Source organism: Pimephales promelas, chromosome 10 (assembly GCF_988280905.1).
Source record: "Pimephales promelas chromosome 10, fPimPro1.hap1.1, whole genome shotgun sequence".
Lineage (NCBI taxonomy): Eukaryota > Metazoa > Chordata > Actinopteri > Cypriniformes > Leuciscidae > Pimephales > Pimephales promelas.
Window position 1 is genome coordinate 14,515,217 of NC_142778.1, and position 17,712 is coordinate 14,532,928.

Below are 17,712 nucleotides of genomic sequence, written 5' to 3' on the forward strand. Positions count from 1 at the left end.
GCAGTGGCAAAACTCACCACCCGGTTGCTAGGGTGTGGTACAGGATTGCATACGAGCCAACAATCATGTGTGTATGATGTTCTGGGGCTGAGATATGGCTTATTCGTGTGTTTGTGTGGTTACTAGGGTACCCTACATGGTTGCTATGGTGTGCTTATACAGTTTATAAGATGATATTTAAAGACTAGTTGACAGTCTGAGTCAAAAAAAGGCAAAATCCATATTTCTTCTATTTTCTGGAGCTGAGATATGTCTTGAATATGTTGTTTTATGGTTGCTAGGCTGCCCTAAGTGGTTGCTAGGGCATGAATATGAAGTTATTATGTCACTAATTGTTAGCTGCATGATAGGCCGAGTCAAAAGAGCCCAACCCCAAGTTTCTACGACCTTCTGGTCAAAAGATATGATCTCACAAATTTGGTGCCAATGTTAAGTCTATGGGACTTTTTTCGGCCGATTTATCGCCCGCCAGACCAACATCGTACAACCGATCGCTTAGAAAAGTCATAGCACACCTCTCCTAAATGAGCCGGTCGATTTGACACCTCATTCATGGGTCTACGACAAAAAATGCGGGAGGAGTAGCGTGCCAAAGTTTTGTCTTGGAGAATAGTATTCACAACACTAGAATGTACATTTCCAGAGGAAAATGTGAAGTGGTGCTTGCAGTGGCAAAAAGCTCGCTCGGTTGCTAGAGTGTGGCACATTTTTGCATACGAGACACCAAAAACGTCTCTACAATGATTTTGTGATGAGATATGGCGTATTCAGCTGAGATATGGCTTATTCATGTGTGCAGGTGGTTACTGGGGTACTCTATATGGTTGCTATGGTGTGCTTATACAGTGTATGAGATGATATTTAAAGACTAGTTGACAGTCTAAGTCAAAAAAGGCAAAATCCATGTTTCTTCTATTTTCTGAAGCTGAGAAATTACTTGAATATGTTGATTTATGGTTGCTAGGCTGCCCTAAGTGGTTGCTAGGGCATAAATATGAAGTTATTATGTCTCTACTTGTTGGCTGCATGATAGGCCAAGTAAAAAGAGCCCAACCCCAAGTTTCTATGACCTTCTGGTCAAAAGATATGATCTCACAAATTTGGTGCCAATGTTAAGTCTATGGGACTTTTTTCGGCCGATTTATCGCCCGCCAGATGAACATCGTACAACCGATCGCTAAGAAAAGTCATAGCACACCTCTCCTAAATGAGCCGGTCGATTTGACAACTTATTCATGGGTCTACGACAAAAAATACAGGAGGAGTAGCGTGCCAAAGTTTTGTCTTGGAGAATAGTATTCACAACACTAGACTGTACATTTCCAGACGAAAATGTGAAGTGGTGCTTGCAGTGGCAAAACTCACCACCCGGTTGCTAGGGTGTGGTACAGGATTGCATACGAGCCAACAATCATGTGTGTATGATGTTCTGGGGCTGAGATATGGCTTATTCGTGTGTTTGTGTGGTTACTAGGGTACCCTACATGGTTGCTATGGTGTGCTTATACAGTTTATAAGATGATATTTAAAGACTAGTTGACAGTCTGAGTCAAAAAAAGGCAAAATCCATATTTCTTCTATTTTCTGGAGCTGAGATATGTCTTGAATATGTTGTTTTATGGTTGCTAGGCTGCCCTAAGTGGTTGCTAGGGCATGAATATGAAGTTATTATGTCACTAATTGTTAGCTGCATGATAGGCCGAGTCAAAAGAGCCCAACCCCAAGTTTCTACGACCTTCTGGTCAAAAGATATGATCTCACAAATTTGGTGCCAATGTTAAGTCTATGGGACTTTTTTCGGCCGATTTATCGCCCGCCAGACCAACATCGTACAACCGATCGCTTAGAAAAGTCATAGCACACCTCTCCTAAATGAGCCGGTCGATTTGACACCTCATTCATGGGTCTACGACAAAAAATGCGGGAGGAGTAGCGTGCCAAAGTTTTGTCTTGGAGAATAGTATTCACAACACTAGAATGTACATTTCCAGAGGAAAATGTGAAGTGGTGCTTGCAGTGGCAAAACTCACCACCCGGTTGCTAGGGTGTGGTACAGGATTGCATACGAGCCAACAATCATGTGTGTATGATGTTCTGGGGCTGAGATATGGCTTATTCGTGTGTTTGTGTGGTTACTAGGGTACCCTACATGGTTGCTATGGTGTGCTTATACAGTTTATAAGATGATATTTAAAGACTAGTTGACAGTCTGAGTCAAAAAAAGGCAAAATCCATATTTCTTCTATTTTCTGGAGCTGAGATATGTCTTGAATATGTTGTTTTATGGTTGCTAGGCTGCCCTAAGTGGTTGCTAGGGCATGAATATGAAGTTATTATGTCACTAATTGTTAGCTGCATGATAGGCCGAGTCAAAAGAGCCCAACCCCAAGTTTCTACGACCTTCTGGTCAAAAGATATGATCTCACAAATTTGGTGCCAATGTTAAGTCTATGGGACTTTTTTCGGCCGATTTATCGCCCGCCAGACCAACATCGTACAACCGATCGCTTAGAAAAGTCATAGCACACCTCTCCTAAATGAGCCGGTCGATTTGACACCTCATTCATGGGTCTACGACAAAAAATGCGGGAGGAGTAGCGTGCCAAAGTTTTGTCTTGGAGAATAGTATTCACAACACTAGAATGTACATTTCCAGAGGAAAATGTGAAGTGGTGCTTGCAGTGGCAAAAAGCTCGCTCGGTTGCTAGAGTGTGGCACATTTTTGCATACGAGACACCAAACACGTCTGTACGATGTTTTTGTGATGATAAATGGTTTATTCAGCTGAGACATGTCTTATTCATGTGTTTGTAGGGTTACTGGGGTACCCTATATGGTTGCTATGGTGTGATTATACAGTTTATGAGTTGATATTTAAAGACTAGTTGACAGTCTAAGTCAAAAAAAGGCAAAATCCATGTTTCTTCTATTTTCTGGAGCTGAGATATGGCTTGTATATGTTGTTTTATGGTTGCTAGGCTGCCCTAAGTGGTTGCTAGGGCGTGAATATTAAGTTACTATGTCACTACTTGTTGGCTGTATGATAGGCCGAGTCAAATGAGCCCAACCCCAAGTCTCTATGACCTTCTATTCAAAAGATATGATCTCACAAATTTGGTGCCAATGTTAAGTCTATGGGAGATTTTTCGGCCGATTTATCGCCCGCTAGACAAGCATCGTACACCCGATCTCTTAGAAAAGTCATAGCACACCTCTCCTTAACGAGCTGGTCGATTTGACACCTCATTCATGTGTCTGTGACAAAAAATGCGGGAGGAGTAGCGTGCCAAAGTTTTGTCTTGGAGAATAGTATTCACAACACTAGAATGTACATTTCCAGAGGAAAATGTGAAGTGGTGCTTGCAGTGGCAAAAAGCTCGCTCGGTTGCTAGGGTGTTCTGGGTGGTTGCTAGGGTGTTGCTAGGTGGTTGCTAGGGTGTTCTGGGTGGTTGCTAGGTGGTTGCTATGGTGTTCTGGGTGGTTGCTAGGGTGTTGTTAGGCGGTTGCTATGGCGTTCTGAGTGGTTGCTAGGGTGTTGCAAGATGGTTGCTAGCATGTGGCTAGGTGGTTGCTAGGGTGTTCTGAGTGGTTGCTAGGTGGTTGCTAGGGTGTTGCTAAGGTGTTCTGGATGGTTGCTAGGTGGTTGCTAGGGTGTTGCTAGGTGATTGCTAGGGTATTCTGGGTGGTTGCTATGGTGTTGCTATGCGGTTGCTAGGGTATTGTGGGTGGTTGCTAAGGTGTTCTGGGTGGTTGCTAGGGTGTTCTGGGTGGTTGCTACAATGTCCTGGGTTGTTGCTAGGGTGTTGCTAGGTGGTTGCTAGAATGTTCTAGGTGGTTGCTAGGGTGTTGCTAGGCGGTTGCTAGGGTGTTGCTAAGGTATTCTGGATGGTTGCTAGGGTGTTGCTAGGGTGTTCTGGGTGGTTGCTATGGTGTTGCTAGGTGGTTGCTAGGGTATTCTAGGTGGTTGCTAAGGTGTTGCTAGGTGGTTGCTAGGGTGTTCTGGGTGGTTTCTTGGGTGTTGCTAGGTGGTTGCTAGGTGGTTTCTAGGGTGTTGCTAAGGTGTTCTGGATGGTTGCTAGGCGGTTGCTAGGGTGTTGCTAGGCGGTTGCTAGGGTGTTCTGGGTGGTTGCTATGGTGTTGCTAGGTGGTTGCTAGGGTATTCTGGGTGGTTGCTATGGTGTTACTAGGTGGTTAGTAGTGTTCACATATGGTTACTATAGAGTTTTTATAATGTTCATGGCATGATTTAACACTTAGCTAATCAATATTAGCAAGTAGCTATTCACTGCTAGCATGTGTAGCATGTAGCAAGTCCTGTTTGCTAGCATGAGTAAAAAGAGGCAACCCCCATCTCTATACGATGTTTTGATGCAGAGATATAGGTCTTGCAAAATGGTTGCTAGGGTACTCTGTTTGGTTGCTAGGGAGTAGCTTGGCAGCTGCCAATCATGAAGCTCAAAAGTCAATGTGAATGTATAAACCAACCCCCATCTCTATATGATGTTTTGGTGCAGAGATATAGGTCTTACAAAATGGTTGCTAGGGTACTGTTTTTGGTTGCTAGGGAGTGGCTTGGCAGCTGCCAATCATGAAACTCCAAAGGCTGCTTGTCAGTATGAATGATATAAACCAACCCCCATCTCTATACGATGTTCTGATGTAGAGATGTAGTTCTTGTAAAATGGTTGCTAGGGTACTCTGTTTGGTTGCTAGGGAGTGGCTTGGCAGCTGCCAATCATGAATCTCCAAAGGCTGCTTGTCAGTTTGATTGATATAATACAACTACCATGCCTCTGTGACATTCAGAATGGAAGATATCCCTCTTTGAAATTTGGTTGCTAAGGTCCTCGATAATGGTTGCTAGGGCGTGGCCAGTAAGTGTTGAGGTGATTCAGGATTGGCTGTTTGCTGGCCCAAATCAAACGAGCCCACCCTTATGTTTCTATGACACTTATATCCTGAGATATCCCTTTGATCTTTTTTAATGGAAGTCTATGGGAGTTGTTGCTAAGGTGTGCTAAATGGTTGCTAGGGCGTGGCTTAATAGCTTCACAATGATCTTGACAGACTGATTGGTCGTCTGAGTAAAATGAGCCCGCCCCCTTGTCTCTATGACACTGTGATCCAGAGCTATGTTCAATACAAAATCCCTATGCAATTTACCATAGTAGGAAAAACACATGCATTTGATGGGACGTCCTTCACCATAGTAAGTCAATGGGGCAAATTTGGGCCCCTCCTGCCCCCCAGGGGTGCAACTTTTACCCCATTGTGAGGTATGTTCTTACAGAGCCTGCCAGCCTCTTCAAATGTGGTAAATCGCAGGTTTCTGCAAATTCCTCGCTCAGAGCTATGACTCGTCAAAGTTTGTCGTAATGTTAAGTCAATGGGACTTTTTCGGCCGATTTTTCGCCCCTGGGGCGAACATCGTACCCCCGATCGCTTAGAAAAGTCATAGCACACCATTCCCGAACAAGCCGCATGTTTTGACACCTCATTCATGGGTCTGTGACAAAAACTGCGGGAGGAGTAGCGGGACAAAAAAGTGTCCGGAATAATAAGAAGAATAATAATAAGTATGCAGGATAACAATAGTGTTGCTTTGCAAGCACCACTAACTAGAATGTACATTTCCAGAGGAAAATGTGAAGTGGTGCTTGCAGTGGCAAAAAGCTCGCTCGGTTGCTAGAGTGTGGCACATTTTTGCATACGAGACACCAAACACGTCTGTACGATGTTTTTGTGATGATAAATGGTTTATTCAGCTGAGACATGTCTTATTCATGTGTTTGTAGGGTTACTGGGGTACCCTATATGGTTGCTATGGTGTGATTATACAGTTTATGAGTTAATATTTAAAGACTAGTTGACAGTCTGAGTCAAAAAAAGGCAAAATCCATGTTTCTTCTATTTTCTGGAGCTGAGATATGGCTTGTATATGTTGTTTTATGGTTGCTAGGCTGCCCTAAGTGGTTGCTAGGGCGTGAATATTAAGTTACTATGTCACTACTTGTTGGCTGTATGATAGGCCGAGTCAAATGAGCCCAACCCCAAGTCTCTATGACCTTCTATTCAAAAGATATGATCTCACAAATTTGGTTCCAATGTTAAGTCTATGGGAGATTTTTCGGCCGATTTATTGCCCGCTAGACAAGCATCGTACGCCCGATCTCTTAGAAAAGTCATAGCACACCTCTCCTTAACGAGCTGGTCGATTTGACACCTTATTCATGTGTCTGTGACAAAAAATGCGGGAGGAGTAGCGTGCCAAAGTTTTGTCTTGGAGAATAGTATTCACAACACTAGAATGTACATTTCCAGAGGAAAATGTGAAGTGGTGCTTGCAGTGGCAAAACTCACCACCCGGTTGCTAGGGTGTTATGGCTGGTTGCTATGGTGTTCTGGGTGGTTTCTAGGCGGTTGTTAGGGTATTCTGGGTGGTTGCTAGGGTGTTGCTAGGTGGTTGCTAGTGTGTTCTGGGTGGTTGCTAGGGTGTTGCTAGGCAGTTGCTAGGGTGTTCTGAGTGGTTGCTAGGTGGTTGCTAGGGTATTCTGGGTGGTTGCTAGGGTGTTCTTGGTGGTTGCTAGGGTGTTCTGGGTGGTTGCTATGGTGTTGTAAGGCGGTTGCTAGGGTATTCTGGGTGGTTGCTAGGGTGTTGCTAGCGTGTTCTGGGTGGTTGCTAGGTTGTTGCTAGGAGGTTGCTAGGATGTTCTGGTATAGGTGGTTGGTAGTTGTCACAGATGGTTACTATGAAGTTTGTAGCATTTTCTTGGCATGATTTAGCACTTAGCTAATCAATATTAGCATGTAGCTATTCTCTGCTAGCATGTGTAGCATGTAGCAAGTCATGTTTGCTAGCATGAGTAAAAAGAGCCAACCAGCATCTCTATACAATGTTTTGATGCAGAGATATAGGTCTTACAAAATGGTTGCTAGGGTACTCTGTTTGGTTGCTAGGGAGTGGCTTGGCAGCTGCCAATCATGAAGCTCCAAAGTCAATGTGAATGTTTAAACCAACCCCCATCTCTATACGATGTTTTGAGGCAGAGATATAGGTCTTGCAAAACGGTTGCTAGGGTACTCTGTTTGGTTGCTAGGGAGTGGCTTGGCAGCTGCCAATCATGAAGCTCCAAAGTCAATGTGAATGTATAAACCAACCCCCATCTCTATACGATGTTTTGATGCAGAAATATAGGTCTTGCAAAATGGTTGCTGGGTACTCTGTTTGGTTGCTAGGGAGTGGCTTGGCAGCTGCCAATCATGAAACTCCAAAGGCTGCTTGTCAGTATGAATGATATAATACAACTCCCATGCCTCTATCACATTCAGAATGGAAGATATCCCTCTTTGGATTTTGGTTGCTAAGGTGCTCTACAATGGTTGCTAGGGCGTTGCCAGTAAGTGTTGAGGTGATTCAGGATTGGCTGTTTGCTGGCCCAAGTCAAACGAGCCCACCCTCATGTTTCTATGACACTTATATCCTGAGATATCCATTTGATCTCTTTCAATGGAAGTCTATGGGAGTTGTTGCTAAGGTGCTCTAAATGGTTGCTAGGGCGTGGCTTAATAGCTTCACAATGATTCTGAGAGACTGATTGGTCGTCTGAGTAAAATGAGACCGCCCCCTTGTCTCTATGACACTATGATCCAGAGCTATGTTCAATACAAAATCCCTATGCAATTTACCATAGTAGGAAAAACACATGCATTTGATGGGACGTCCTTCACCATAGTAAGTCAATGGGGAAAATTTTGGGTAGCTCCTGCCCCCCAGGGGTGCAACTTTTACCCCATTGTGAGGTATGTTCTTACAGAGGCTGCCAGCCTCTTCAAATGTGGCAAATCACACGTTTTTCCGAAATCGTTGTTCGGAGCTATGAGTCGTCAAAGTTTGTCTCAATGTTAAGTCTATGGGATTTTTTGGAAATTTGTTCGCCCCTGGGTCGAACACCGTACCCCCGATCTCTGATAAAAGTGATAGGACACTTCTCTTCAATAGGCCGCACGATTTGATGCCTCATTCATGGGTCTGTGACAAAAACTGTGGACGTAGGAGTGCTCCAAACTTTTTCCTGGAATAGTATAATGCTATACTAGAAATTTTAAATAACATTGGGGTCAATGGGGAAAAATTTGGGCAGCTCCTGCCCCCCAGGGGTGCAACTTTTACCCCATTGTGAGGTATGTTCTTACAGAGCCTGTCAGCCTCTTCAAATGTGGTAAATCGCAGGCTTCTGTGAAATCCTCGCTCGGAGCTATGAGTCGTCAAAGTTTGTCGCAATGTTAAGTCTATGGGATTTTTGGGAAATTTGTTCGCCCTTCGGGCGAACATCGTACCCCCGATCGCTTAGAAAAGTCATAGCACACCATTCCCGAATATTCCGCACGATTTGAGACCTCATTCATGGGTGTGTGACAAAAACTGCGGGAGGAGTAGCGCGCCAAACTTTTTGGCCGACTCAAAAAACACAATAGTAATAGTGTTGCCTTGCTTTCAGCAAGCACCACTAACTAGAATGTACATTTCCAGAGGAAAATGTGAAGTGGTGCTTGCAGTGGCAAAAAGCTCGCTCGGTTGCTAGAGTGTGGTACAGAATTGCATATGAGACAACAACGATGTCTGTACGATGTTCTGGTGCTGAGATGTGGCTTATTCATGTGTTTGTAGGGTTACTAGGGTACCCTATATGGTTGCTATGGTGTGATTATACAGTTCACGAGATTATATTTAAAGACTAGTTGACAGTCTAAGTCAAAAAAGGCAAAATCGATGTTTCTTCTATTTTCTGAAGCTGAGAAATGACTTGAATATGTTGATTTATGGTTGCTAGGCTGCCCTAAGTGGTTGCTAGGGCGTAAATATGAAGTTATTATGTCTCTACTTGTTGGCTGTATGATAGGCCGAGTCAAATGAGCCCAACCCCAAGTCTCTATGACCTTCTATTCAAAAGATATGATCTAACAAATTTGGTGCAAATGTTAAGTCTATGGGAGATTTTTCGGCCGATTTATCGCCCGCTAGACAAGCATCGTACACCCGATCTCTTAGAAAAGTCATAGCACACCTCTCCTTAACAAGCCGGTCGATTTGACACCTCATTCATGTGTCTGTGACAAAAAATGCGGGAGGAGTAGCGTGCCAAAGTTTTGTCTTGGAGAATAGTATTCACAACACTAGAATGTACATTTCCAGAGGAAAATGTGAAGTGGTGCTTGCAGTGGCAAAAAGCTCGCTCGGTTGCTAGAGTGTGGCACATTTTTGCATACGAGACACCAAAAACGTCTCTACAATGATTTTGTGATGAGATATGGCGTATTCAGCTGAGATATGGCTTATTCATGTGTGCAGGTGGTTACTGGGGTACTCTATATGGTTGCTATGGTGTGCTTATACAGTGTATGAGATGATATTTAAAGACTAGTTGACAGTCTAAGTCAAAAAAGGCAAAATCCATGTTTCTTCTATTTTCTGAAGCTGAGAAATTACTTGAATATGTTGATTTATGGTTGCTAGGCTGCCCTAAGTGGTTGCTAGGGCATAAATATGAAGTTATTATGTCTCTACTTGTTGGCTGCATGATAGGCCAAGTAAAAAGAGCCCAACCCCAAGTTTCTATGACCTTCTGGTCAAAAGATATGATCTCACAAATTTGGTGCCAATGTTAAGTCTATGGGACTTTTTTCGGCCGATTTATCGCCCGCCAGATGAACATCGTACAACCGATCGCTAAGAAAAGTCATAGCACACCTCTCCTAAATGAGCCGGTCGATTTGACACCTTATTCATGGGTCTACGACAAAAAATACAGGAGGAGTAGCGTGCCAAAGTTTTGTCTTGGAGAATAGTATTCACAACACTAGACTGTACATTTCCAGACGAAAATGTGAAGTGGTGCTTGCAGTGGCAAAACTCACCACCCGGTTGCTAGGGTGTGGTACAGGATTGCATACGAGCCAACAATCATGTGTGTATGATGTTCTGGGGCTGAGATATGGCTTATTCGTGTGTTTGTGTGGTTACTAGGGTACCCTACATGGTTGCTATGGTGTGCTTATACAGTTTATAAGATGATATTTAAAGACTAGTTGACAGTCTGAGTCAAAAAAAGGCAAAATCCATATTTCTTCTATTTTCTGGAGCTGAGATATGTCTTGAATATGTTGTTTTATGGTTGCTAGGCTGCCCTAAGTGGTTGCTAGGGCATGAATATGAAGTTATTATGTCACTAATTGTTAGCTGCATGATAGGCCGAGTCAAAAGAGCCCAACCCCAAGTTTCTACGACCTTCTGGTCAAAAGATATGATCTCACAAATTTGGTGCCAATGTTAAGTCTATGGGACTTTTTTCGGCCGATTTATCGCCCGCCAGACCAACATCGTACAACTGATCGCTTAGAAAAGTCATAGCACACCTCTCCTAAATGAGCCGGTCGATTTGACACCTCATTCATGGGTCTACGACAAAAAATGCGGGAGGAGTAGCGTGCCAAAGTTTTGTCTTGGAGAATAGTATTCACAACACTAGAATGTACATTTCCAGAGGAAAATGTGAAGTGGTGCTTGCAGTGGCAAAACTCACCACCCGGTTGCTAGGGTGTTCTGGGTGGTTGCTTCGGTGTTCTGGGTGGTTGCTAGGGTGTTATGGGTGGTTGCTTTGGTGTTGCTAGCTGGTTGCTAGGGTGTTCTGGGTGGTTGCTAGGGTGTTGCTAGGTGGTTGTTAGGGTGTTCTGGGTGGTTGCTAAGGTGTTGCTAGGTGGTTGCTAGGGTGTTGCTAAGGTGTTCTGGATGGTTGCTAGGGTGTTTCTAGGTGGTTGCTAGGGTGTTCTGGGTGGTTGCTAGGGTGTCCTGGGTTGTTGCTAGGGTGTTGCTAGGTGGTTGCTAGGATGTTCTAGGTGGTTGCTAGGGTGTTGCTAGGCGGTTGCTAGGGTGTTCTGGGTGGTTTCTAGGGTGTTGCTAGGTGGTTGCTAAGGTGTTGCTAGGTGGTTGCTAGGGTGTTGCTAAGGTGTTCTGGATGGTTGCTAGGCGGTTGCTAGGGTGTTGCTAGGCGGTTGCTAGGGTGTTCTGGTTGGTTGCTATGGTGTTGCTAGGTGGTTGCTAGGGTGTTCTGGGTGGTTGCTATGGTGTTACTAGGTGGTTGGTATTGTTCACATGTGGTTACTATAGAGTTTTTATAATGTTCATGGCATGATTTAGCACTTAGCTAATCAATATTAGCATGTAGCTATTCACAGCTAGCATGTTTAACATTTTGAAAGTTTTATGTGCTAGCATGAGTCAAAAGACCCAACCCCCATCGCGATACAATGTTCTGATGCTGAGATATAGCTGTTACAAAATGGTTGCTAGGGTACTCTGTTTGGTTGCTAGGGAGTGGCTTGGCAGCTGCCAATCATGAAGCTCCAAAGTCAATGTGAATGGATAAACCAACCCCCATCTCTATACGATGTTTTGATGCAGAGATATAGGTCTTGCAAAACGGTTGCTAGGGTACTCTGTTTGGTTGCTAGGGAGTGGCTTGGCAGCTTCCAATCATGAAGCTCCAAAGTCAATGTGAATGTATAAACCAACCCCCATCTCTATACGATGTTCTGATGCAGAGATGTAGGCCTTGCAAAATGGTTGCTAGGGTACTCTTTTTGGTTGCTAGGGAGTGGCTTGGCAGCTGCCAATCATGAATCTCCAAAGGCTGCTTGTCAGTGTAATTGATATAATACAACTCCCAAGCCTGTATGACATTCACAATGGAAGATATCCCTCTTTAAAATTTGGTTGCTAAGGTGCTCGATAATGGTTGCTAGGGTGTGGCCAGAAATTGTTGAGGTGATTCATGATTCGCTGTTTGCTACCCCGAGTCAAACGAGACCACCCTTGTGTTTCTATGACACTTCTATCCGGAGATATCCCTTTGATCTCTTTCAATGGAAGCCTATGGGAGTTGTTGCTAAGGTGCTCTATATGGTTGCTAGGGCGTGGCTTGATAGCATCACAATGATCCTGAGAGACTGATTGGTCGTCTGAGTAAAATGAGCCCGCCCCCTTGTCTCTATGACACTGTGATCCAGAGCTATGTTCAATACAAAATCCCTATGCAATTTACCATAGTAGGAAAAACACATGCATTTGATGGGACGTCCTTCACCATAGTAAGTCAATGGGGAAAACTTTGGGCAGCTCCTGCCCCCCAGGGGTGCAACTTTTACCCCATTGTGTGGTATTTTCTTACAGAGCCTGTCAGCCTCTTCAAATGTGGTAAATCACAGATTTCTACGAAATCCTCGCTCAGAGCTATGACCCGTCAAAGTTTTTCGCAATGTTAAGTCTATGGGATTTTTTTTGGCCGTTTTTCGCCCCTGGGGCGACCATCGTACCCCCGATCTCTTAGAAAAGTCATAGCACACCTCTCCTAAACGAGCCGGTCGATTTGACACCACTCTCATGAGTCTGTGACAAAAGCTGCGGGAGGAGTAGCGTGCCGAAGAAGTGTCCGGAATAATAAGAATAAGAAAAAGAACTAGAAAAATTGCATTTCCTGCGGAATATGCGTGTGAATGCTTCAAAAGCTGAACTGAAATGCTTAAAAAAAAAAAAAATATTGCAGTTCAAACAACAGCAAAACAGAGCAAAAAAGAAAAAAAAGCTTAATTCAAATGCATTTAATAAGCTGAAATGCAAAACAAGATCCAAAAATTGTAGAAAACTACAAGTTTACTTAGAGAGGTAAAGAGAGGTAGAGATGTAGACACAGAGGTAAAGAAATATAGGGGTAGAGAAAGAGACAGAGGTAGAGAAGTAAAGGAGTACAAAAAAGAAAGGTAGAGAAAGACAGGGGGTAGGTAGAAAGAAAGAAAGAAAGAAAGAAAGAAAGAAAGAAAGAAAGAAAGAAAGAAAGAAAGAAAGAAAGAAAGAAAGAAAGAAAGAAAGAAAGAAAGAAAGAAAGAAAGAAAGAAAGAAAGAAAGAAAGAAAAGAATTAGTTAGAAAGAAAAATGGATTTAAAAGAAAGAAAGAAAGAAAGAAAGAAAGGATTAGTGAGAAAGAAAGGATTAGTGAGAGAGAAAGAAAGAAAGGATTAGTTAGTTAGAAAGAAAGAAAGAAAGAAAGAAATATGGATTAGAAAGAAAGAAAGAATTAGTTAGAAAGAAAGATGGATTTGAAAGAAAGAAAGAAAGAAAGAATTAGTGAGAAAGAAAGGATTAGTTAGTTAGAAAGAAAGATGGATTTGATAGATAGATAGATAGATAGATAGATAGATAGATAGATAGATAGATAGATAGATAGATAGATAGATAGATAGATAGATGGATGGATTATTAGAAAGAAAGAAAGAAAGAAAGAAAGAAAGAAAGAAAGAAAGATGGATTAGGTAGAAAGAAAGAAAGAAAGAAAGAAAGAAAGAAAGAAAGAAAGAAAGAAAGATGAATTAGGTAGAAAGAAAGAAAGAAAGAAAGAAAGAAAGAAAGAAAGAAGGATTAGGTAGAAAGGAAGAAAGAAAGATGGATTAGGTAGAAAGAAAGAAAGATAGATAGATAGATAGATAGATAGATAGATAGATAGATAGATAGATAGATAGATAGATAGATAGATAGATAGATAGATAGATTATTCAAAATAAAGAAAAAGAAAGAAAGAAAGAAAGATAAAAAGAAAGAAAGATTAGTTAGAAAGAAATATGGATTTGAAAGAAAGAAAGAAAGAAAGAAAGGATTAGTAAGAAAGAAATATGAATTTGAAAGAAAGAAAGAAAGAAAGAAAGAAAGAAAGAAAGAAAGAAAGAAAGAAAGAAAGAAAGAAAGAAAGAAAGATTAGGTAGAAAGAAAGAAAGAAAGAAAGAAAGAAAGAAAGAAAGATAGATAGATAGATAGATAGATAGATAGATAGATAGATAGATAGATAGATAGATAGATAGATAGATAGATAGATAGATAGATAGATAGATAGATAGATTATTAGAAATAAAGAAAAAAGAAAGAAAGAAAGAAAAATAGATGATAGATAGATGAAAGAAAGAAAGAAAGCAATGATTAGTAAGAAAGAAATATGAATTTAAAAGAAAGAAAGAAAGAAAGAAAGAAAGAAAGAAAGAAAGAATTAGTTAGAAAGAAAGATGGATTTGAAAGGATGAAAAAAGAAAGAAAGGATTAGTTAGAAATAAAGAAAGGATTAGTTAGAAAGAAAGAAGGAAAGATATATTGGTTACAAAGAAAGACAGATAGTATAGTTAGAAAGAAAGAAAAGATTATTTAGAAAGAAAGATAGTATAGTTAGAAAGAAAGATAGATTATCTAGAAAGAAAGAAAGATAGATTAGTTAGAAATATAGATGGATTAGTTAGATAGATAGATAGATAGATAGATAGATAGATAGATAGATAGATAGATAGATAGATAGATAGATAGATAGATAGATAGATAGATAGATAGATAGATACACAGATAGATACACAGATAGATACATACATAGTCTATACATAGATAGATAGATCATTTGGACACAGAAAGTCAAATAGTTAAGACAGGCAGATGGATAGAAGAGGATAAAAGGAAGAGTAGAAAGGAGAAGAGATTATGAAAGGAGGGTAGAATAGGAGGACAGGAGGAGTAGAGGATTGGAGGAGGAGAAGAGGAGGGAAGAGAGAGGGAGAACAGGAGAAGTAGAGGCATAAATGCAACAAAAACTTGTAGTATCCTTCAGAAAAGAGCTGAGTGACTGTCCACCAATCAGAACACAGGACCAGTTATGTGTGTCTCCCTTTGATCTTTGCTAATCAGCATCACCTGTGCAATCAGCTTTCCTATTTAGACAGAGGCCAAAATTGCTGATACTTGGCCTCGAACAAACCTCAATAGAGACAAAACTATAGGTTGTATTGGCGAAATGACCTGACCGTGAGCGAGACAAGGCCTTTGTGAACGATGTGATGTATTTTTTTTGTGGATAGAGTTAAAAAAAGGGACCACTTTGGCAAGTTAAAAAACTGGTTTGTATTGCTCTGATCACAAAAGTTTGACCTGAATTTATAATTGCTGCCAATGGAGGAATGTCTGTCACTCTTGTCCTTTGGAAGGACACAGTGAAAAAACTATAAGTCCCAGGGATTTACTAAACACATGAGAGGAACCACAACAAAAATACCTACGTTTCAAGTATAATTTTATGCCCAAAGAGTGAAAATTGTGGCCAGGCCAGCGATTTAAAAATTATTTTTTAGCATTAGGTTTCAAGCTGGCTCACTCTAGCACGTGCTCTAGCTCTGAACAGTCTCTCTCATTCACTCCCATTATAATTTCAGAAACGGGTTGAAAAACATCATGAGACTAAAGTAGAGATTGTGAAAAAAGTATAATAGATATCAAAAAGTTGAATACAACTTTAATAGCTTACAAATTTCTCAACATTTTAAAGTTTAAATGACAGAAATAGCTGAAAGTATGCAGAAGTTGTAGGCTTTGAAAGCAGACGGAGCATAAAACAGAATTTGAAGAATTCTCCATTGACTTCCATGTTAAAAAATATGCACAAAAAGTTTAATAATTTAAAAATTATAAAGGTTATAAAAAAGAAAAGTAATAGCACACATGTCCTTGAAAAGCTGCACATTTTGATACTTGAATGGTTTTTGTAGCACAAAGTAGAGAGGAGAAGAAAGCGACCGAAAAACGTACGGAAGAATACGGAATAATAATAATAAGAAAGATTTGGATTTCAAGAGTGTGAATGCTTGAAGCATTCACACTAATAATAAGTATGCAGGATAACAATAGTGTTGCTTTGCAAGCACCACTAACTAGACTGTACATTTCCAGACGAAAATGTGAAGTGGTGCTTGCAGTGGCAAAACTCACCACCCGGTTGCTAGGGTGTGGTACAGGATTGCATACGAGCCAACAATCATGTGTGTATGATGTTCTGGGGCTGAGATATGGCTTATTCGTGTGTTTGTGTGGTTACTAGGGTACCCTACATGGTTGCTATGGTGTGCTTATACAGTTTATAAGATGATATTTAAAGACTAGTTGACAGTCTGAGTCAAAAAAAGGCAAAATCCATATTTCTTCTATTTTCTGGAGCTGAGATATGTCTTGAATATGTTGTTTTATGGTTGCTAGGCTGCCCTAAGTGGTTGCTAGGGCATGAATATGAAGTTATTATGTCACTAATTGTTAGCTGCATGATAGGCCGAGTCAAAAGAGCCCAACCCCAAGTTTCTACGACCTTCTGGTCAAAAGATATGATCTCACAAATTTGGTGCCAATGTTAAGTCTATGGGACTTTTTTCGGCCGATTTATCGCCCGCCAGACCAACATCGTACAACCGATCGCTTAGAAAAGTCATAGCACACCTCTCCTAAATGAGCCGGTCGATTTGACACCTCATTCATGGGTCTACGACAAAAAATGCGGGAGGAGTAGCGTGCCAAAGTTTTGTCTTGGAGAATAGTATTCACAACACTAGAATGTACATTTCCAGAGGAAAATGTGAAGTGGTGCTTGCAGTGGCAAAAAGCTCGCTCGGTTGCTAGGGTGTTATGGGTGGTTGCTAGGGTGTTCTGGGTGGTTGCTAGGGTGTTGCTAGGTGGTTGCTAGGGTGTTCTGTGTGGTTGCTAGGGTGTTGCTAGGCAGTTGCTAGGGTGTTCTGGGTGGTTGCTATGGTGTTGCTAGGTGGTTGCTAGGGTGTTCTGAGTGGTTGCTAGGGTGTTGCTAGGTGGTTGCTAAGGTGTTCTAGGTGGTTGCAAGGGTGTTATAGATGGTTGCCAGGGTGTTGCTAGGTGGTTGCTAGGGTGTTCTGGGTGGTTGCTAGGGTGTTGCTATGTGGTTGCTAGGGTGTTCTATATGGTTGCCAGGGTGTTGCTAGGCGGTTGCTAGGGTGTTCTGGGTGGTTGCTAGGGTGTTATAGATGGTTGCTAGGGTATTGGTAGGTGGTTGCTAGGGTGTTCTGGGTGGTTGCTAGGGTGTTGCTAGGTGTTCTGGTTGGTTGCTAGGGTGTTGCTAGGCGAATGCTAGGGTGTTCTGTGTGGTTGCTAGGGTGTTGCTAGGTGGTTGCTGGGGTATTCTTGGTGGTTGCTAGGTGGTTGCTATGGTATTTTGGGTGGTTGCTATGGTGTTACTAGGTGGTTGGTAGTGTTCACATATGGTTACTATAGAGTTTTTATAAAATTCATGGCATGATTTAGCACTTAGCTAATCAATATTAGCATGTAGCTATTCACTGCTAGCATGTGTAGCATGTAGCAAGTCATGTTTGCTAGCATGAGTAAAAAGAGCCAACCCCCATCTCTATACGATGTTTTGATGCAGAGATGTAGGTCTTACAAAATGGTTGCTAGGGTACTCTGTTTGGTTGCTAGGGAGTGGCTTGGCAGCTGCCAATCATGAAGCTCCAAAGTCAATGTGAATGTATAAACCAACCCCCATCTCTATACGATGTTTTGATGCAGAGATAAAGTCTTGCAAAATGGTTGCTAGGGTACTCTGTTTGGTTGCTAGGGAGTGGCTTGGTAGCTGCCAATCATGAAACTCCAAAGGCTGCTTGTCAGTATGAATGATATAAACCAACTCCCATGCCTCTATGACATTCAGAATGGAAGATATCCCTCTTTGGATTTTGGTTGCTAAGGTGCTCGATAATGGTTGCTAGGGCGTGGCCAGTAAGTGTTGAGGTGATTCAGGATTGGCTGTTTGCTGGCCCAAGTCAAACGAGCCCACCCTCATGTTT